This window comes from Ambystoma mexicanum, chromosome 8, assembly GCF_040938575.1.
Source record: "Ambystoma mexicanum isolate Mex_15411 chromosome 8, UKY_AmexF1_1, whole genome shotgun sequence".
In the NCBI taxonomy this organism is placed as follows: domain Eukaryota; kingdom Metazoa; phylum Chordata; class Amphibia; order Caudata; family Ambystomatidae; genus Ambystoma; species Ambystoma mexicanum.
In genome coordinates, this window is record NC_090929.1 from 978,766,263 (window position 1) to 978,788,685 (window position 22,423).

A 22,423-nucleotide genomic window follows, 5' to 3' on the forward strand; every position below is an offset into this window, starting at 1 on the left:
CCCTCCTCAACGGAACCCCCTATGCCCCAGTCGTCCTCCATGCCATCTTCCCACACATGTATCACCTGGGTGCCCTGTGGAGCTGCCTCTGACCGTGCGGCCAGGCTGGTGGACAACAGATCCCTGCCACAGTCGGGAGTCAGACGTCCAGCAGGGGTGGCCAGATCAACAACTGCACCCCTGCTGGAGGAGGATGTGCAGGCACCATCGGACAGGGCACATGGACAGCAGCAGCAGCAGCAGCAGGAGGCTATAGGTGGGAGCCACGATGGCTCGGGGCCTTCGACATCGGAGCGGCAGGCATCGGCCGGAGAGCAGGAGGACCCAGGACGGGAAGTGTCTTCCGTGTGGCAGAGGTTGGGCCACGCCATAGATGCGGAGCGGCAGCGGGCAGAAGAGGCATGGCTCACGATGGTCAGGGCGGAGAACTCCATGCGGAGGGCCCTGAGGCGGGCCGAGTGCCTCGAGGCAATCCGCAGGGGAGGAGAACATGTCGTCGTCCCTGCGGACCCTCGGGGCCATGGAACAGGACCGCCTCCGGGACATTGAGCAGGAGTTTGATGATGCCCTGGCCCGCAACATCCAGAAGTGAGCCGTTGGACTAGCCCGCTGCCATTGTATATATTTAATTAGTGTTAGGTTTTATTTTTATCTTTTAATTTGGGGCGCTTGGACTATGCACCACTTTTTTGTATATAGTTATTAGTTAGGTGGGTTTTATTGTAGGTTTCATTTACATCGTTGGGATCATGGACCCTGGATTTGCTCTTTGTACATAGTTTGACAGTGGATTTGTGGCCTTCATCTTTAATTTTTTCACCATGGAGCAATGGATTTTCGCTTTACTTTCCCTTTGGATTTGCTTTGTTGGACGGTGACTTTGGACACAATTTCACTACGGTTATTTTGGATTCCCATTTTCATTATTTATTATTTTGGTGGACATGCTGCATTTTGATATTTGTTGCCATTATTGTTTCTTTTGATTTCATTCACTTCATTTACACTGTAATACATTTTTGTTTCTTACTTCAATGTGTGGACTTCTCTCATTGGTTTCATGCCTGCCACAATGTGGGTTTTCACAGTCATGTGTTGCCATTGTGTGGGTCTGACGGACTTGTACTCATGCGCATACTGCTTATTTGTTATCTATCATGTAATGGGTATTTCAATTTTGAATGGATGTAAAGCTTGGTTGGGTGTTTGGACTGAGGTGGCGTGGGGTGTGATTTGGGTGGGCATAGGAGCCTGGGATCTGGATTGTGATGACGTGTTGGCTGGGGGACATGTGTGGGGGCCTGCTGGCAGGTGCCCCGCACTGCTGGGGGGTGGGGGTGCTGGGAGACATGTGTTGGACATGAGTGGGGGCCTGGTGGAGGGTGCACCACAGTGCTGGTGGGTGGGGGTGCAGGGGGACATGAGTGGGGGCCTGGTGGAGGGTGCCCCTGACTGCTGGGGGGGTTGGGTGCAGGGGGAAATGAGTGGGGGCCTGGTGGAGGGTGCCCCTGACTGGTGGGGGGTGGGGTGCAGGGGGACATGAGTGGGGGCCTGGTGGAGGGTGCCCCTGACTGCTGGGGTTGTGGGTGCAGGGGGACATGAGTGGGAGCCTAGTGGAGGGTGCCCTGCACTGCTGGGGGGTGTGGGTGCAGTGGGACATGAGTGGGGGCCTGGTGGAGGGTGCTCCTGACTGGTGGGGGGTGAGGGTGCAGGGGGACATGAGTAGGGGCCTGGTGGAGGGTGCCCCTGACTGCTGGGGGGTGGGGATGCAGGGGGCCATGAGTGGGGGCCTGGTGGAGGGTCCCCCTGACTTCTGGGGGGTGTGGGTGCAGGGGGACGTGTGTTGGACATGAGTGGGGGCCTGGTGGAGGGTGCCCCTGGCTGCTGAGGGGTGGGGGTGCAGGGGGACATGAGTGGGGGCTTGGTGGAGGGTGCCCTGCACTGCTCGGGGGTGGGGGTGCTGGGAGACATGAGTTGGACATGGGTGGGGGCCTGGTGGAGTGTGCACCACAGTGCTGGGGGGTGGGGGTTCAGGGGGACATGAGTGGGGGCCTGGTGGAGGGTGCCCCTGGCTGCTGGTGGGTGGGAGTGCAGTGGGACATGAGTGGGGGCCTGGTGGAGGGTGCCCCTGACTGGTGGGGGGTAGGGGCGCAGGGGGACATGAGTGGGGGCCTGGTGGAGGGTGCTCCTGACTGCTGGGGGTGTGGGTGCAGGGGGACATGAGTGGGGGCCTGGTGGAGGGTGCCCTGCACTGCTGGGGGGTGGGGGTGCTGGGAGACATGAATTGGATACGTGTGGGGGCCTGGTGGAGGGTGCACCACAGTGCTGGGGGTGGGGGTGCAGGGGGACATGAGTGTGGGCCTGGTGGAGGGTGCCCCTGGATGCTGGGGGTGGGGGTGCAGGGGGACATGAGTTGGACATGAGTGGGGCCTGGTGGAGGGTGCCCCTGGATGCTGGGGGGTGGGGGTGCTGGGAGACATGAGTGGGGGCCTGGTGGAGGGTGCCCCTGGCTGCTGGGGGGTGGGGGTGCAGGGAGACATGAGTGGGGGCCTGGTGGAGAGTGCCCTGCACTGCTGGGGCGTTGGGGTGCTGGGAGACATGAGTTGGACATGAGTGGGGGCCTGGTGGATGGGTGCGCCACAGTGCTGGGGAGTGAGGGTGCAGGGGGACATGAGTGGGGGCCTGGTGGAAGGTGCCCCTGACTGCTGGGGGGTGGGGGTGCAGGGGGACATGAGTGGGGGCCTGGTGGAGGGTGCCCCTGGCTGCTGGGGGTGCATAGGGACATGAGTGGGGGCCTGTTGGAGGGTGCCCTGCACTGCTGGGGCGTTGGGGTGCTGGGAGACATGAGTTGGACATGAGTGGGGGCCTGGTGGAGGGTGCACCAAAGTGCTGGGGGGTGAGGGTGCAGGGGGACATGAGTGGGGGCCTGGTGGAGGGTGCCCTGCACTGCTGGGGGGTGCGGTGCTGGGAGACATGAGTTGGACATGAGTGGGGGCCTGGTGGAGGGTGCCCCTGATTGCTGGGGGGTGTGGGTGCTGGGAGACATGAGTTGGACATGAGTGGGGGCCTGGTGGAGGGTGCCCCTGACTTCTGGGGGTGGGGGTGCAGGGGGACATGCGTTGGTGGGCAGTAGTGCAAGGTGACATGTGGGTTGGCTGGGGGGCATGGGCATGGTGGATGGGCTGCCTGCGGGACAAGTGCAGGGTAGTCCTCTGTGGTGTGGGCCGCCTGCAGGGGCCATGGAGGGTGTAGAGGGAACACCTGGGAGGACCCACACGGGCAATTCACGTGTAGTGCTCCCCGCGCACCCCTGGAATACACGTACCCTGATGGAATCACGTGTGATACTTCCCGCGCACCCCTGAAATACACGTACCCTGCTGCTTTTGCATGTGATACTTCCCGCGCACCGCTGGAATACACGTACCCTGATGGAATCGCGTGTGATACTTCCCGCACACCCCTGAAATACACGTACATTGCTGCTTTTGCGTGTGATACTTCCCACGCAAATACACGTACCCTGCTGCTTTTGCGTGTGATACTTCCCGCGCACCCCTGGAATACACCTACCCTGATGGAATCGCGTGTGATACTTCCCGCCCACCCCTGAAATGCACGTACCCTGCTGTTTTTGTGTGTGATACTTCCCGCGCACCCCTGGAATACACGTGCCCTGATGGAATCACGTGTGTTACTTACCACGCACCCCTGATGTACACGTACCCAGGACAATCGCGTGTGAAACTTCCCGAGAACCACTGAAATACACGTTCCCCGCTTGGCGTTTGCTGTTTGGCAGCCCTGTGAACTAGTCCAAGGTTAGCGCAGCCCTTTGCGATGATTTGGGAATTTTGAAGGCTTTTCCTTGCGCGAGGGCATTCTTGTGGGCGTAACTGGCGCTGCTGCAGGGTCGCTGCGCCACTCTGCGCCACGGCTGGTTTTTGAGGCTAAAATCCATGAATACGCTGTGCGATAAAAAGGATTTTATCGCACGCGGCTGGCGCAGTGTATCGCACGGGGACACTGTGCGCCAGCCGCGTGCCCCACTTTTGTGCGAATTTATATGAATTACCCTGGCTGTCTCCCCCTTCAAGGGGGAAAGTTTATTCTTAAACCCCCCCACCCCCTTCAAGGGAGAGGCATTTATTCTGCTACAGGGTCTTTCCCATCAAGGGATAGAGTTTATTCTGCTTAATAGTGTTCCCTTCAGGGGAGAGAGTGTATTCTCTTACAGAGCCTACCCTATCTCCATCAAGGGGGTGGGTTTATTCTGATATAGAATCTCCCTGTCCCTATCAAGATGGAGGGTTTATTCAGCTACAGATTTCTCCCATATGCCCAACAAGGGGGGGGGGGTATATTCTGCTACAGAGTCTCCCTCATCCCTATCAAGGGGGTTTTTATTCTGCTACAGAGTCTCCCCCACCCCTATCAAGGGGGTGTTTATTCTGCTACAGAGTCTCCCCCATCCCTATCAAGGGGGTGTTTATTATGCTACAGAGTCTCCCAATCAAGGAGGAGAGTTGATTCTGCTATGGAGTCGTCCCCTTTAAGTGGGAGAGTTTAGTCTGCCACAGAGTCTCTCCCTTGAAGGGGAAGAGTTTATTCTGATACAGAGTCTCTCCCTTCATGGGGGAGATGTTATCCTGATACAGAGTCTCCAACTTCAAGGCAGATAGTTTACTCTTCTAATTAGTTCTCCACTAGCCCCATCTTGGGGGAGAGTTTATTCTGCTACAGAGTCTCCCCTTAAAGGGGTGGGTAGTTTATTTGTCTACCTACTTCAAGAGGGACAGTTTATTCTTAGACATACCCTCCCCTTCAAGGCAGAGAGGTTTATTTTGCTTCAGGGTCTCCCCCATTAAGGGAGAGAGTTTATTATGCTTCATAGTGTCCCCATCAGGGGAGAAAGTGCATTCTCTTACAGAGCCGTCCCTATGTCCATCAAGGGCAAGAGTGTGTTCTGCAATGGAGTCTCCCCCTTTAAGGGGGAGAGTTTAATCTGCTACAGAGTCTCCATCATGAAGGGGGAGAGTTTATTCTGCCACAGAATCATTTCTCCCTTGAAGGGGAGTGTTAAATCTGCTACATAGTCTCCCCAATCCCTATCGGGGGGGGGATTATTCTGTTACAAAGTACCCCTCTATCCTCATCAAGCAGGGGAGGAGTAATTCTGTTACTGAGTTTCCCCCTTCAAGGGCCAGAGTTTATTCTAATACAGATTCTCCCCATTCAAGGGAGAGAGATTCTTCTTCTTCTACGTAGTCACCGACATCAAGGGGGAGTGTTTATTCTGCAACAGAGTCTCCCCATGAAGGGCGAGAGTTCATTCTGATGCATAGTCTCCCCTATTAATAGGGAGGTTTACTCTGATACAGAGTATCCTCCTTCAAGGGGAAGAGTTCATTCTGATGATGAGTCGCTCCCATTAATGGGTGGGAAGTTTATTCAGATACAGTCTCCCCATCAAATAGGTAATTGTATTCTTCTATGGAGTCTCACCCATCGGTGCAGAGAGTGTATCATGCTACAGAGGATTTGCTTTAAGGAGAGATTTTATTCTGATACAGTGTCCCCCATCGAGAGTCTCCCCCTCTAGGGGGAGAGTTTATTCTGATATGGATTCTCCCCTTCAAGGGAAAGTGTTTATTCTGCTTCAGAGTCTCCCTCATCAAGAGGGAGATTTTATTCTGAAACAAAGTCTCTCATGTCAAGGGGCAGATTTCATCCTGATACTGAGTCTCCCCATCAAGGGAGAGAGTATATTCTGCTACAAAGTGTCCCCCATCCCTATCAAGGCGGAGAGTTTATTCTGTTGCATAGTTGACCCCTAACCCCATCAAGGGTGAGAGTTTATTCTGCTACAGGGTGTCCCCTTTGAAGGGGGAGGGGGCATTCTGCCACAGAGTCTCCCATATCAAGGGCAAGGGATTATTCTGCTACAGAGTCTCCCCTATCAAGAGAGAAAGTTTATTCTGTTATGGAATCTCCCCATTACAGGGGGAGAGTTTATTTTGCTACAGAGTCTTCCTCATCAAGGGGGGTTATTCTGCTACAGAGTCTCACCCTTGAAGGGGAGAGTTTATTCTGATACAGAGTCTCTCCCTTAAAGTGGGAAGTTCTATCCTGCTACAGAGCCTCCCCCATCAAGGGAAAGAGGTTATTCCGCTGAAGAGTACTCACCTATCTACATAAAGGGGGAGAGTTTATTCTGCTATCAGAGTCTCCCCTTCAAGATAGAGGATTTATTCTGCAACTGAGTCTCCCCCATAAGTGGGAGAGTTTCTTTTGATACAGAGTATCCCCCTTTAAGGGGGAGAGTTCATTCTGATACGTAGTCTCCCCGTCAGAGGGGAGAGTTTATAATGTGAGAGTCTCCCTGATCAAAGAGGAAAGTTTAATCCGATACAGAGTCATCTTCTTCAAGGGGGAGAGTGTATTCTGATTTGGAGTCTCCTATTTAATGTGGGAGTGTATTCTGATACAGAATCTTCTATTCTAAAGGAGAGATAAATCTGCTTCAGATTCTCCCCATCAAGTAGGAAATTATGCAGTCTCAACCATCAATGGGCGGAGTTTATCCTGATACATAGTCTCTCCCTTCAAGGGGGATATTTTATTCTGTTTAAGAGTGTTCCCGTCAAGGGGGAGAGTTTATTCTGCTACAGAGACTCCCCGAACCCCATCAAGGGGTAGAGTTTATTTGGATACAGAGTCCACCATTCAAGCTGGAGAGTTTATTCTGCTAGAGAGTCTCCTCCCGCATCATCAAGTGGAAGGGTTTATTCTGCAACAGAGTTTCTGCCTTCAATGGGGAGAGTTTATTCTGATACAGAGTCACTCTCTTCAAAGGGGATATTTTATTCTGATAATCTGACCCATGAAGGGATAGAATGTATTCTGCTTCAGAGTCTCCGCTTCAAAGGAAGGGGGGATTATTCAGCTAGAATCTCCCCTCCAAAGGGGAGAGTTTATTCTGCTATGGAGTTTCCCCCTTCAAGGGGTCGGGGGTCATTCTGCTACAAAGTCTTCCCGTCAAGGGGCAGAGTTTACATTGCTTCAAGTGGGAGAATGTATTATGCTACAGAGTCTCACCCTTGAAGGGGAGAGTTTATTCTGATACAGAGTCTCTCCCTTAAAGTGGGAAGTTCTATCCTGCTACAGAGCCTCCCCCATCAAGGGAAAGAGGTTATTCCACTGAAGAGTACTCACCTCTCTACATAAAGGGGGAGAGTTTATTCTGCTATCAAAGTCTCCCCTTCAAGATAGAGGGTTTATTCTGCTACGAGTCTCCCCCATAAGTGGGAGAGTTTCTTTTGATACAGAGTATCCCCCGTTAAGGGGGAGAGTTCATTCTGATATGTAGTCTCCCCATCAGAGGGGAGAGTTTATTCTGTGACAGTCTCCCCGATCAAAGGGGAAAGTTTAATCTGATACAGAGTCTCCTCCTTCAAGGGGGAGAGTGTATTCTGATTTGGAGTCTCCTATTTAATGCGGTATTGTATTCTGATATAGAGTCTTCCATTCTAAAGGAGAGATAAATCTGCTTCAGATTCTCCCCATCAAGTAGGAAATGATGCAGTCTCAACAATCAATGGGCAGAGTTTATCCTGATACATAGTCTCTCCCTTCAAGGGGGAGATTTTATTCTGTTTAGGACTGTTCCCGTCAAGGGGGAGAGTTTATTCTGCTACAGAGACTCCCCCAACCCCATCAAGGGGTAGAGTTTATTCAGATAGAGAGTCCACCATTCAAGCTGGAGAGTTTATTCTGCTAGAGTCTCCTCCCCCATCATCAAGCGGGAGGGTTTATTCTGCAACAGAGTTCCTCCCTTCAAGGGGGAGAGTTTATTCTGATACAGAGTCACTCTCTTCAAAGGGGATATTTTATTCTGATAGTCTCGCCCATGAAGGGATAGAATGTATTCTGTTTCAAAGGGAGGGGGGGTTATTCAGTTAGAATCTTCCCTCCAAAGGGGAGAGTTTATTCTGCTATGGAGGTTCCCCCTTCAAGGGGTCGGTGGTCATTCTGCTACAAAGTCTTCCCATCAAGGGGCAGAGTTTACATTGCTTCAAGTGGGAGAATGTATTATGCTACAGAGTCGACCACATCAAGGGGAGAGTGTATCAGTTTACAGAGTCTCCCCTTGAAGAGACTCAACAATATTTCAACACAGAGTACCAACTTTGAGTGGGAGATAATTCTTGGCAAATGTGTTCCCTGTACAGCACTTTAGAGAAAGCGATATATAAATAAAAAACCATTATTATGCACATTTGCTAAATTCCATTGTGGATCTGTTTTCGACAAACATATATTTCAGTGCCGATACAATACAACTAGTTGCCATTGGATAGGAAATCATTAAATGCATGCACACTGGTGGCACAGATGCCTGCTGATACGGCGTGCAGGGTCAACACAGTGCAGCAATGTCACTTACAACCGTGATGTGAACAAAAAGATTGGTTTTTATGGTGGTGCTTGTATTTTCCTTCGATAATGTATAAGAGACATGTTAGAATGGGGAATAACATGCATTGTACACTTTAGACAGAACGTTGCCCCCTACATATAGAAAGGCTGCGTAGGCTAGTGCTTCCCATGAGCAGAGGCAGAAGGAAGTGCAGAAAGGCAGGTTGCTACATCATTTTTAGTTTTTTGGCTTATTGGTGGCCATTTGTTGTCAGGCCCATGGAAGAGGACTGAGACAATGCACTAGCCCATAGCCCTGTGACCTTTGGTTCGACAGCCAGCAGAGTCAAAGGTGTGGGTCGTCAGGGGAGCTATAGCCCGAAACGGCTGGCGAGCCGCAGGTTGCAAAACCCCGAATTAGACGAAATACAGCAAACAGAACATTTCCTAGTTATGTGCATCTTTCTGGAATCAAAGACGTGGAATGCAAATAGAGCAACAGAGAAAGGAATTTTGTGAGTGCAGGCTTGAAATATCCCTGCTATTACCCATGTGTTATCTGAGCAACTGTGAAAGGATTGAAATTCACAAAATCAGAGTGTGTATGTGAACGAAGAATTCCAATGTTGGGGTTCTGTGGTCCTGTTTTATAGATCCCTAAAATGTTTGCATTCTCCTTTTGGTTTTCCTGGGTCTTCAGATTGTGGTCGGAGTGTTGATTCTATTGAAGTCTCCTGGCACCACAGCTCTTTTTGAAGTGCAGTGCAATGGAAGCCCATATAGGTTTTAGGACAGGGGTCCTTTTAAAATACCCCACTGTGGCCCCAGGGCAATTAAATCCCCCTAGCATGGTGTTGCAGACTAGGCTGGTGATGGATGCATATTAGTTTTAGTTACATATGGGTTCTTGCCAATGTTACCATATAGCTGCCAAATTTACCAGTGTGGCCGCCATAGGAGTACACATGCAACTTTTAAGTCCCATTTCTGATATTTTCCTTTTTTCGGGCATCCCTTCATTTGTGGGAATGATGTAGCAGGCATACATTAGCTTTGGACAAACATGGGCTGACACCGAGTCCCGCCCTGCAACTCATATAGAGGTTTGCACTGGTTTAAACTGGTCCCCTAACATATAGAGTCTAGGCACACATCCAATGTGGGTGGACTAGAGTGTCGGGTGGTTTTTGGGTCCAGTTGGATTGGCTTGCCATCAAAACCTTTGGCATGTGAATGGAGGTCTGGCTTAGGCAAATCCATGCGAGAATGTGCATATCTAGGGGAGACTGTGCATTCCGCAGAACATTGACCTCTTACCTGAATTGCTAGAGGATTTTTACAATGCTTGGCTGCTGAATTTTGTGCCCAGACAGAGCCATTCTGGCTGAGCCCTAGGTTCTTAGACTCTCATTCTGGTTTCTTCTTGTGGCTGCTAGTCCTCCGTCCTGGGCTTTTCTTCCTCCTCCTGATCTTCTGTGAGCTGGACTGCATGTCACATACTTGGACTATTTATGGGCTGTTTTTCTGCCGCCTCCCTGTGTTATCCTCCTAGGCCTAGTCCCACAAGGTAAGGGGTGTTCACAGTCCAGAAGAGTGGTGGGAAGTCACCACTCTGATTACTCTCCTTCCTGGGCATCCCTGGATTGCCTCCTGTATTGCCCCCAATGTGGGATCATTTACTGCTTGTTGGCTGCTGCTCCATTTTATCTGGGGCCATCTAGTCAGGTCTCTCCATCTCCCAAATGCCTTTTGCGTTGCTACTTCTGCTTCTAACTGTTTTGTCAACCTCCTGGGAAGCTTTGTACTGACCAGATTATTATGATGTTTCTGTGCTATGTCTTCTGCATCTGGTGGCATCAGTACTTGACACTGGGTCCTGAGGTCCTGCGTTATTTGTCACATTTCCTATGGAGAGTCCCCTGGGACCTTGAGTTGTAAGGTGTTTCAAGCTCCCTACAACGTTACTCACCTTTGTAATCCATGAGCTCAAATCCTGCACTACTGTCTTCCCCCTCACGCTGGGTTTGGAACCTAACTCAGGAACTCTTCAGGTCGTTTGCCTATGGCATTCTCTGATGTTGGCTGCCCCTTTTCCAATACCTGTGAGGTAGAAGAGGGACTTACCTGCCTTTCCGCCATAACCGTGGTTCTGCCTATTGGAATTGCCCATTTTAGTCCTATGGGGAACTTCCTACAACTTAAAAACGTATCCTAAGTATGTGCTTTCAAGAAGGTGCTTAGCACACTCAATCTGTTAGACTGCACTCCACCCAGACAACAAGGTCGCTTGAAGGCTCTGCACGAAATAGGGCACAAATGTCAAAAGACAAACCTAAGAAAGCTGGTCAGTAGGCCAACATCGATTCATATGTAACACCTAACCATCATTATATGTCAAGCACAACTGTGGACAATTCAGACATAGGCCACACAGCAAATAGACAAGATGAGTGCCCTCTCAATTGAAACAGGAGATCCTTCACGCCATAAAACACTCAAAGAACACACTTGAGCAGAAGACCGACACAGTGCGCCTTCATGTGGGACTACTATGACAGGATTTGCATAAATTATCATCAAGAGTGGGGGAAGCTGAAATTCGTATCTCCTGAGTTGACAAAACTATTTCGACCCCTCGCAACATAAAATACGGACATTAACTGAAATAAACTTGACACTTGGAAGAAATAATGGAAGGCGCTGAAGGAAGGGATTGGCACAATAACCTGTGCATCATCAGCCTCCCAAAAAAGGAAGAGGGGACTTTGATTGAGCTTTGTCTAGAAGACCTGTTCGAGCAGATAATGGACCCATTGGGTCTATCTCGTTTTTTCAGTAAGAGCACACTTCCGGGGGCACACCTAGGTCAGTTATTGCAAAGATGTTAAACGTTTGTGATTGGGACACAATACTGCAAGCAGCGATAAGGAGGGGTGCTCTGGAGGTCTATGGTTCAAAGACAGCCAGCTTTCCTGACTTCACAAGAGCAGTCAGAAAAGCTCATCAATCTTTTAACGTGTTCCAGAAAAACCTCTGCTCCTTAGACATGAAATATGCAATGATGTACCCGACTACGCTCAAAATGTTAGAAGACAAGAGCTGCAAGCCCAGGGGATGTTTGGGAACGGCTGGGGTTCTTGGTCATAAAAAGCAAAACAAAGTGAAGGGACGAGCAGAATAAAGGGAAAAAATGAAAGAGAAGAAAGCTCATCAACAGTTGAAGGACCCAACAAGAAGATGGGCAAGTCCTGACACAGAATGGAAAGCTGCGAAAACGTAAATAAAAACAATTAGAAGAAGGATAAGCCAATTAAATAATCAAGCATGGGCAAACACTGAGCTACTGGACGCATAATCGGAGTGGAGGGGATCAGTAAGTGCCTCCCCATTAGAATCCCACCCAAGAATGTTGATTTATGTTACAAGGGCTGTAAGGGTTGATAAATGCTTCTAATCTGGGAAAGTTTGGGTTTTGGGAGTTTTGGGGGTTATTAATGTTATTGAAATCTCTCAGCCCCTCAGAGAGGGAACCATCCCATGTAGGAACCCAAAGCTAAAAGATATGAATGTGGAACATTTCAAAATGTACAGAAATGACACTACCACAAGGTAAAGACAGATCACCACTTAAATGTATATCCCTGTATGTAAATGGTCTGAACAACAACACATAGGCTTGTGACAAAATTCCTTGGCACACATAAACCGGATAAAGTCCCACTCAAAGAAACACACCTGGTAGGGTCCTGTTGTATATTCAGAGGCAGATATGATTGATATGATAGGTTATTTATAACACGCTTAATACCCAGATGTTTCTAAGCGCGGACCTGGCGATCGAACCTGTGTTTCTCTATGTCGTCTTGCTTCCAAGGCAAGCATGTTGCTGCTGATCTATCCTCCCGAGACAATGTAGCATAGTGGTGCATTCTGGATTCTATAATGTTTCACGGGGTAGCTATTCTGTTGAGACAAACACTACCGCTACAAATATCCCAAGTGCTCAGAGATATCAAAGGCAGATATATCCTGATTATCGGTGATGTATCGGAAGAAAAGATAGCTTTATTAAGTTTTTACACACTTCCACCCTTAAACAAAGAACACCTAAAAATGTTACAAACACTACGTGCAAGACATAGCACAGAACTGACAGTGATAGGTGGGGAAGTTAATAGGCTCATGGAACCTAGAATAGACAGGTCTACACAATCAAGCCACACAAGAAACCATCAAACAATCCTATCCATATTAACCCATGAAAATGGTCTGAGAGATATTTGGCTAGACCTCCACCCCGATGAGAAGGGCTTTTCGTTTTATTCTGGCACACATACCTCATTACCAAGGCTTGATTACTTCCTTATTCCCTGCACTGTATCCCAAATAATAGAAGAGATAGTCTTTCTGCAAAGGGGTATATCAGACCACACACACCGTCCATCACGAGTAATAGGAGAGTTGAAAAGAGTGAGGGAATATGGAGTCGTAATGCATAGATCTTGGGAATTCAGAAATCAGATATACATTAGAAACCGAAACTACAGATTACTACAGATTAAATGAAGGTTCGGGAAATAGCCACCACAAAAAAATAATTGTCTTGGATACAGAAAATACTACTCAGTATTTGAATGAAATCCAACTCACTGAAATAGGAGCCAAGATAAAAGCAGAACTACATCTCACCCAGGAAGAAATACAAGTAACAATTGGTCAATTACAGGCTGGGAAGGCCCAAGAACCCAAAGGGCTCCCCCGTGAGCTCTGGCAGCCTGGGGCCAAAGGTAAGCAGCCCCATGCTAACCATATTTAACAAAAGTAGGGAACATGGGGAGTTACCAAAAGATTTAAGGATGTACCAATAGTGCTCATATATTATAAAGGAAGGTTGCCAGAATCCTATTGTTCATATCGCCCTAACTACTAAGAAACTGAGAAAACAAAACACGAGCGCCTTGTGCGAGACTCCAAGCAGAGTGTGGGCTGGGCCTATGCAGCGACCTAAATAGTATGTTGAACACACAGAATGAGGAGGGACGCGTGAAAATGTGGACGTGTTGAGGGACTGTCCATGGCCAAGCAACCATACACCCATACCAGTGCAAATATAACTGTATTCATGGATTTGAACTCAGAACGTCGGTTCACGAAAAGCACACGCAAGTCCATGGACCCATAGGCCACATGATAGTAGGTAAACCAACAATCTCACCATTTGCAGAGAAGACAGGAACGTGCAGAAGACAGCACTTCACTGAGGCAGCTGTCAGAATGGAAGGCAGGGCACTGAGGCAACTGGCATGAAACACACAAGCAGAAATGAGAAAGAAATGACAAGCGGATGTCAAAGACAATGACATCAAAAAGGGAGCTGGCAAAAAGGAAGACCAATGGAAGGAATACTCCACCGAGACAGGAATTAATTGTAGGAAATGTTCTTTGAACTGAAGGGAGCAAATAGATGCACTCAGCATCTGTCAACAGTCGCCTGGAAATGTGATTGTGTACCGTGCACGGTACATGTTCACCATGGCAAACAACAACCTCTGGACAATGGTGTGCGCCTGGTGTCTGTGGAGAACATGTCAACCCACAAATGACCATCAATGCTTTCATGTGTGTGGACTTATCTGGACTTGCGTCTCCTTGCCGTGCACCAATTCCTTTCAGACATGCATATGCAGAACACCCAGACACCTCAGTCTTCCTGTCCTGGCGAAGGCCCGTATAAGAACGGCTTATACTGCAGCCCCAGAGGGCCGAAACACCTTGGTGTAGACTTTGACTTTTAGTCACAATGTTGCAAAATACTCACAGTTTGTTCATGTTTGTGTTAACTTGCACTCCATGTTGCACCTGTTCATTGTCATGACCCCTGTCTTGTTTTGCCTTGACAGTAGGATATGTAATGTGTAGATTTTATGTACTTCACAGTTGTTTATCTTGGCTGCATACCCATTGTAATTCATATTGCTCTACAAATGCATCAAATGCTGCTGCCTGCTCGAGATTGAGTGCCTGTCTGCAACTAACACTTTCTTGGTGTGTCAGCTGCCCCACTTTTGCTGGACTCCTGTGTTGGGCATGCGACCAGTTCCTCTATACTCGCCAGGTCTTCAACCTCTGCCAACACCACCGAAGCTCCACAGCACCTAACCAGGACCCAGGAAGCCCATATCTAATTTGCTGGTGCCATGTCTGCCCATCAAAGTAATCTGGGGAGGGGAGCACCCCCACATTGAGCGAAAGTTGGCATCCTGGTGGATCGGGTCATGGGCACCTATGATGCCCTCTTCAACCCAGCTACGCAGCCGGGCAATGACACAAGGCTGAGGTTCTGGGAGCTGCCTGGGGCAGTGGCAGAGGTGAGGGGGGCTGGTGGGTGGTGTCTGGACCTGAGGGGGCTGATGTGCAGTCAGGGTATGTGCCAGCAGTTTTTGTGCAGTGAGAGAAGGGGGTGGTTCACAGGGGTGCAGCGATTACTTATGTGGGACCTCACTCAGAGTAGCTAGGATACAGGCGTTTCTTTCGTAGGATCTCACGCAGAGTAACTTTGGTGCAGCCGTTACTTACGTAGGACCTCGCACACAGTAGCTGAGGTGCAGCCATTACTTACATGGGACCTCACGCAGAGTAGCTGGGGTGCAGCCATTACTTACGTGGAACCTCGCGCTGAGTTGCTGGAGTGCTGGATGTGGTGGACAAACAGCTTTGCGGAAAGGTTGGTCAATGGCTACGTTTTTGGTTTGCGTTGGGGCGTGTTGTGGGTGGTCCTCACGCAGCTCGATTCCCTTTTACGGAATGGCTAGAAATACACATTTGGTAACCATGAATGCGCGCAGCGCACAGATTTACTTATGCGTGCAGGATTGCGTAGTGTTCTTTTCGGCGCGCTGGCCATGTGTGGATTAATGCGCTCTTTTCCGTGAATCGGCCCCTTAGTCAACAAGAAAATCAATGGGTATTCACGTTTTTTTACTTGTGCATTTCAGAATGACAGGTCATTAAAGACCCTTTCACTGTGAAGAGTTATGAAAAGAAGAAAACATGTCCATCTCTTGTGGAGCCTGGGGGAAGAACGGGAAGTGGGACCGCAGCAGTTCGCCGTCCCGCTTATCCACTTGAAAAAAACACACGAAATGCTCAGAAATGACACTGTCATGCATTGCACATCCCCTTGTGCCTGCTGCAATCAGGCACAGACGAGTGCTTTTGTTTTCCGCACTTTTCTAAGAACCTCCCTGTTTGTAATCTAGATGCGCTTTTGAAATGCACAGAAACCACACCTTCCGCCACCAAGTGGGACAGTTTTGCACCGCGCAGTACAAATGACGTGCGCATCTATTATGTATACGTTCAAAGGCCCTTTATGAATATATATAATTTTTTTTGGTGGTACAAGCGAAACTGGTGGCCATTCCAAACACTAGCGGACGGTTTTTTGGGCAGAATCAGTCCCATACAATGCCACTAAAACGAAAACACGTTTCCATGACACATTGAAAAAATAATGGCCCCTGGGTCTAGTCTCTCCCTCGCTCTCCCAGTGGAAAAGGGTCTCACAAGGCCTTGGAGCACTGTGAGAACGGCAGCCCTTCCCTACAAGGAATTTTCCCTGCCCTGTAGATTACATTGTCCCTGACCTCTACCATCAGGAGACTGTACAATACCGTGGAAGTAAACATATTCCCATCCTGATACGACCATTTTTTCCAGGACACTCCTTGATAAAAAGAAAAGCCAAGCCCATCATTAAGTGCTGTTGTTTTAAGGGTTTGTCTGACTCACTCTGAACTTCTAGACAGGGCGGCTGACTGAACTGGGAAACCCTGCGATACCGCTGTTTGGGCGCTGCACGGCAATGTGAGGTGGAACGTGCGCCAACTTCAATCGGGCATCATTTGAGCTTGAGCAAAGTGGCTTTCCTGGAAAGCATGTTTCTTCTGCTTACAAACTCCTTATAAGGTGGGCGGTAGTCTGCCATGGACTTCTGCACGCAGTCATTGCTGGTGCGAATCGCAGGGCCTCGCCGCATTATTATAAGTTTCCCGCCGCTGTGGCTGTACAAGTATATACAAAATGCGGAATTTCAGAAATACGGCACGGTCTTCTTTTCTAGAGTTTTTTTTAAATGAATTTCGAGTCCTCGTTTGAGGGATGGAAATGCATACGGCACAATAGCAGCCCTGCACATGTCTTCCGTTAGCGGACAACTAGGTGGCGGTAAACATGTGCTGTATTTGGGGGTCGATTTCAACCTCGTAGTAATGCTTTATTTACCGCAAGCGGTATTCTTGTACAACCTCATGAGGTAAACACTTCACTACCTCTAACAAGGCCAGTGTTAGAAACGGGCGGTATTGACCTGTTTTTACCGTTACTGCTGGATTTATCATAAGGCCAGCAAGTATTTCCGCCTTCAGTGGGCAGCATACCACCAGTAGAGTACACCCAGATGTGCCATCCATAGGCATGGCTCAATACAGACATATTTGTCCGGGAGCAATTTAGGGGAAGGCGGAGCATCTCAGATGCGCACCTCCCATTTTATACCGTAGTCAGAGATACCTCGGCTGGTTCCAGCCGGGAGATGGCAGCATGCGTAACGCTGGTGCCAGTCTGGAGACGGCAGCATGCGTAACATAGATGTTCTTGTACAGGTACAATGCACATAGATTTGCTTAAGTGCTTACACAAGATGCTTGGGGCATCTGGAGGTTCGCTGACATGGTCAACATGGTCTAAAATGACAGGTGCGCATGTGTGATGCTCCAGGTATCTCTTGTTTTGCGCCCGTGCAAATGTCTGTGACACAGACCCAAAGAGAGCAGTGCTACATATGGCCCGATTCGTGGAACTGTAAGTGTGGTGAACTTTGCAGTGCCAACAAACACTCTGACTCACAGTGCGTTGCAAAGTGTATTTTTGCAGTGCAAAGTCCCTTTGCACTGCTAAAATACACTTTGCACCGCTCTGTGAATCAGGGTGTGTGTTGGCAGTGCATAGTGGCTTTGAACCAGTGCAAAGTTACTTTGCACCGTGCAGAAAGTTCTATGAATCGAGCCCATATTCTTGCGAATGGACCATAACAGTGTCTTTTGGCGATGGGATTCATTTTGTAGGCGCGTTTACATTAACCAGCTAAACAGCAGAGTCTGCGAGGTAGAGATGCATTCAAGTGTCAAATTAGCACTAAGCTGGGGTCCACAGAGGACAATGCACGGGGGACGTTCTAGTGCAGAGTTTCGAAGGCGCTCTTCTTCAACAGGATGCGAAGGAAGCATTGGTTCCCTGACCAATATGGCGTCCAGAAAAACAGAAGAACTCTAAGAATTGGCCGTCTGTGAGATATCATTGATCCCCATTATGCGCCCGACTGAAACCCCCATCCCAGCAGATAAGGTCCTGACCCCGCTTTCCTGATGGATAATCTGCCTGTTGTTAACCCTTCACTGTTTATTAGCGGCCAGGGATTTACAGTTCCATGGTTTTCAGACGCACTGTTCAAAACCTTTGTCATGGGTTTGGGGCACTTAAGATGCCCGCATTCAGAAGGACACTGGCCACTTTTATTGGTCAGACTCAGGATGCCGGGATACAAAGGAAGGATGGGAGCATCCATCCCCTTACGTCTTAGAAGGGCAGATGGGGGTCAGGATGAGAAGACTCTCAGCTGATCCGGGCAACATCCAAGCGGGAGAGGGGACCAAGCGGCGAAGCTCTGTACAATGTAGTACAACTGTGTGTGCACCAATGATTTTCCACTGTTCAGTGCAATGCAGTCTTCTAACACGACCAGAATAATTGCAATAGACCATTTCATTCTGCATATGTATGCACAGTAGGCGAATGCCTTAATAGTTTTAACAAAAAACTAAATGATGAGCACGTTTGGTTAAAAGCTGTTTTTATACTAATGGATACTTTAGTTTCCAGCTTTAAATTCACTCTATGGAGTTTATAGATTATAACACAAGGTGCCCAGGACAGGAGGAGAACACGGACTCTATCGCTTTCTTCTTCCCTGTTCTTAAGACGCGTGCCTTTCATTTCACACTCTGGATAATGCGATCAAGCTGCAACCCCAAAATGAAGGGGGTTCTGTTTCAGTTACTCTAAAACTAGCAAAGCAAGAACCCGATGCGGCTTTGAAAAAAAAACAGCCACAAAAAACTGTCAGCATAATAAAGGTGAGTCTTAGATACAGCATTCTTTTAACTCTAGGGATAACGCTGTTCCTAAATATTTTATCTGTAGCGTATCCGTTCTTTATAGCATGTTCTTGTCTGATCTAGCAATGGCAATGCCTGGGTGCCTGCAGCTGGTCAGATTGCTGAAGTATTTGCTCTGTTCTGTTAACTGGCCTTCGCATAGCACACATCTGGCACTGGTGCACCCTCGTGACGCTAGTCCATGCAAAAGAGGACATGCATGGCATGTGAGTTAGCAGGTAACATGCATTTAGCAAGACAGATACACCGTATGTCATACTTTCAAACACAGGCATATGCAGTCAGTCTCGCGATGTGTGTGCAGAGATACGGGCAGAGAAGTAGCTCGGTATACACGTCGGTCACACCTGGCATTCCTTGTCTGCGCGTGCCTCTGGCTCGCTGTTTGTCGCTGTCTGTTTGAGGCAGGTACGGGCAGGGAAGTAGTGTTGCTGTTGTATCCAGCACGCAGTCACTCACGCGTGATCATCCGGCAAACACACCCAGAGAGAGATAACAATCACGGATGGAGAAACACTTATGAACAATTGAAATACGTACCATTAAAATGGGTACCAGTAGCAGCATTATTAAAGTGCTACTAGCTCAAGGAATATGGTACAAGATAAGCGTAATATCAAACACCTGATATTATTATTAGCATTATGTGTAGTATTATTCAAAGTAGTAGTTGTGTGTACGGATGTATTTTCTTGAGTTGTGTGATGGTGTGTTTGGATATTACTGCTATTACACAGGAAACTCAACACATATGTCAAGATGTCAACCTTGTAAGTAGGTAGATAGTCTACAGGCTAGATACATCAGCTTGTTAGAGAGCCGAATATAGCAGCACTCTAGATGAAGGTACAGTGAACAATTACTATCTAAAGGCTTTTGAGGCCCAATAACCTTAGCTCATCCTAGCCACTCCACAGCAAATGCTTCCAAACACTGTGGAAACTCAATCTCAAAATATGACTGTCATATGTTATGAGGCATAGTGGTGCACGCAACTAGAACGATTTGTATATGGGTCAGACGTCTCATTTTGAAAACAGGTCTTTGAAGCATAGCCACTCTTACACCAATACTGAGGCTATGCTTTCAGGTCAATTTCAGATTCTGCACAGGAGAGAAAACCTGGAGCCTGATGTAATCCCTTGAAAGGAATTGCCATCTGTCAAGCAAGTGGAAGCCCTGTTTTGTTTCATTTTTGTCATAATCTGAGAAAGGGTGGCCTGCTAACAAGCCCCCTTTCATAAACTCCATGCCAAAAGCATAAATGGCACTTGTGCCATGCTGCATCAGTGTCCCGATCTGCAGCTCCTGCTCTGCAGTCGCACATAACAGGTTCAGAGGTCCCGGATGACCTGTTTGACAGCCAAATCATAGCAGTGCAGAGCTTCCATTTAGGTTTACGACCTCTAGTCTAAATTGCATGATTATGAAAAACCCTTCACTTGGTGGCAGTGTAATATGGACATATAATTCATACCCTGTGAGGTGGGGTGGTGTAGGGTTTCTATAATTATTGTCTCAGAAGGATAGCTCGGGGGCAAAATGCTCACCTTGGAAGCAAGACGACACGGAGCAACACAGGTTCGATGCCCGATGCCCGGGTCCGCGATTAGAAAACTCTAGGTATTAAGCATATTATAAATAACCTATCATATCAAGAGCCACATCTGCTTTCTATCATGCACATGTCATCACTGTGAGCTCAGTTCTGGTGAGGAAGCATTATGTGTATTCTGGTCAGGCAGTCTGTCCCTGCCAGCCCCACTGGACCAGAGACAGAATGGCTATGTGTGTCCTTTAATCCATTGTGAGGTCTCGTAGCACCTCTCTCAGAAAACCCTCTGCAGGGGCTGTCCTGGGAAACAAGAATCAACAGGCAGACAAAACACAAAAGAAGTAGCCTCACATCAGGGTGTTGCATACCAAAGGGCCTTTGATGCTACAGATCTGGGAGTGAGTGGGTTTAGTGTAGACCAGTGGTCTTCAAACTGTGGGGCTGGCCCTCATAGGAGCCAAAGGATGGCCAGGGGTGGGCAAGACTCTTCAAAAAGGGAGTGCAGAGGCTGCATTACTTGAAAATATATGCAGATATGGTATCTGGGGACGCAGAACTATGTTTACTCAAGGGGGGGCTCAAAAAGTATATTTCTACCTAATGGGGGGCTCAGCATAAAAATGGTTGAATACCACTGGTTAAGACAGTGAGAGCTCAACACAAGCAGGGAAGGGTTCTACCATGTTCTTTCTCTCTGTATCTCTCTTTCCTTCCAGTTTCCCCCACTTACTTCAGGCAAAGCACTTTTGGTATGATGCAAGAAGACAAAGATCACTTGTCAGAGGACAGGGTTTGTACCCCTTAAAGCAGACTTGCTTGCGTCCAAACATCTTCCGACTTTTGCTTATAAAATAGAAGGTTTCCCAGTTCTTTGGTTCAACTCTATACTTCAACCCTTCAAGAAGAATTCATTTGGTCACTTTTGGGAGAGTAGTCCTTTCCAAAATCCTTCACCAGAGAGATGGAGACTGGTTAACAGAGGCTGAGGTAAGCTCTGCTCCCCAACTATCCCCAGGACACATTGGGGGGTGACCTGCCTCTAGAGCAAGACCTGCCTCTATGCCATCTACGTCATTGGAGGTGAATGACTCCTTCAGGTGTTTGCCACCCTCCCCTGTATATTTGGGAGAAGGAGAATAAGGACCTATCGTGTCCCTGAGCCTGTGGATTAGGATTCGCAGCACCCTGACAGCCAAGAGAGTGTAGGCGCCCTCCCCGACTTTAGACGTGCAAAAAGAATAATATGACACTCCCCAGACAGGGAATAAGGCTACAAGGACAGGTTGCGAGAGTTAAAAAAATAGTTAATATAATTGGCATTCAAAGAACTCTGCTGCCCGAGAGCGCTCTCCCAAATATTACAGTTACATCACATTATAAAGGCACAACTCATCATAGATGATGCAATTAGTATAGGGTGTCGAGGTGGTGCAGGATTGGTCAGTCAGTATAGACCTATATAACGATGACGTCACGGTTCCATCTGGATTGGCCGCTCCTTTGCCGGGAGGGTGGACTTCACGTGATCCTGTTGTCTGTGTCCAGGAGGGGTGAAAGTCAGGTTGCTGTGAAGTGGGGTGATCACTAACTAAGCTAACATAATACATCTTTGCGAAGCATGCACTAAATAATGATCACTTTACAATATGTTTGAACAAATCATTGTAAACCTATAAACGTCTTACATGTATTTACATCGTTAATAACAGTGGTTTATATAGAGCATCGGGTTAAAGGGCTTTGACCATCATGATAGCATTGATTGCAGCTAGGGTCTGGACTCGTAAAGAATCTAAGACACATTGGCATCTGTTAGTTGGAGGAGACAATATACTGTGACAGGGCTCTAATGTTAATCGGAGGTCCGCTTGGTGGGCATCATGGTGGGGTCACATATCTGGTACATCAAGAGAATACCTTGCAGGGACACAGGGTTATACTGGCAGTCATTTTCCATTGGTGAGGGGGCATGGACAGATTTGTGGAGATGGATGCTTGGCTCAAGTCGGTTCACACGCAGGGCAGTGATCTCAGAGGAAGAGTGAGTTGTTACATTTGTTCTTTGTTTCAATTACCTCTGGCTTCAGCGTGAGAATGGGGCTGCAGAGTTTTCCAGGCACAGTGAGAGAAAAGGTGGGGGCCATGTGTGCTATGAGCGCGGCGCTGTGAAGGGTAGAGAAGCCTTTTCGTATTATCGCAGTGAGGCCTAGTTACC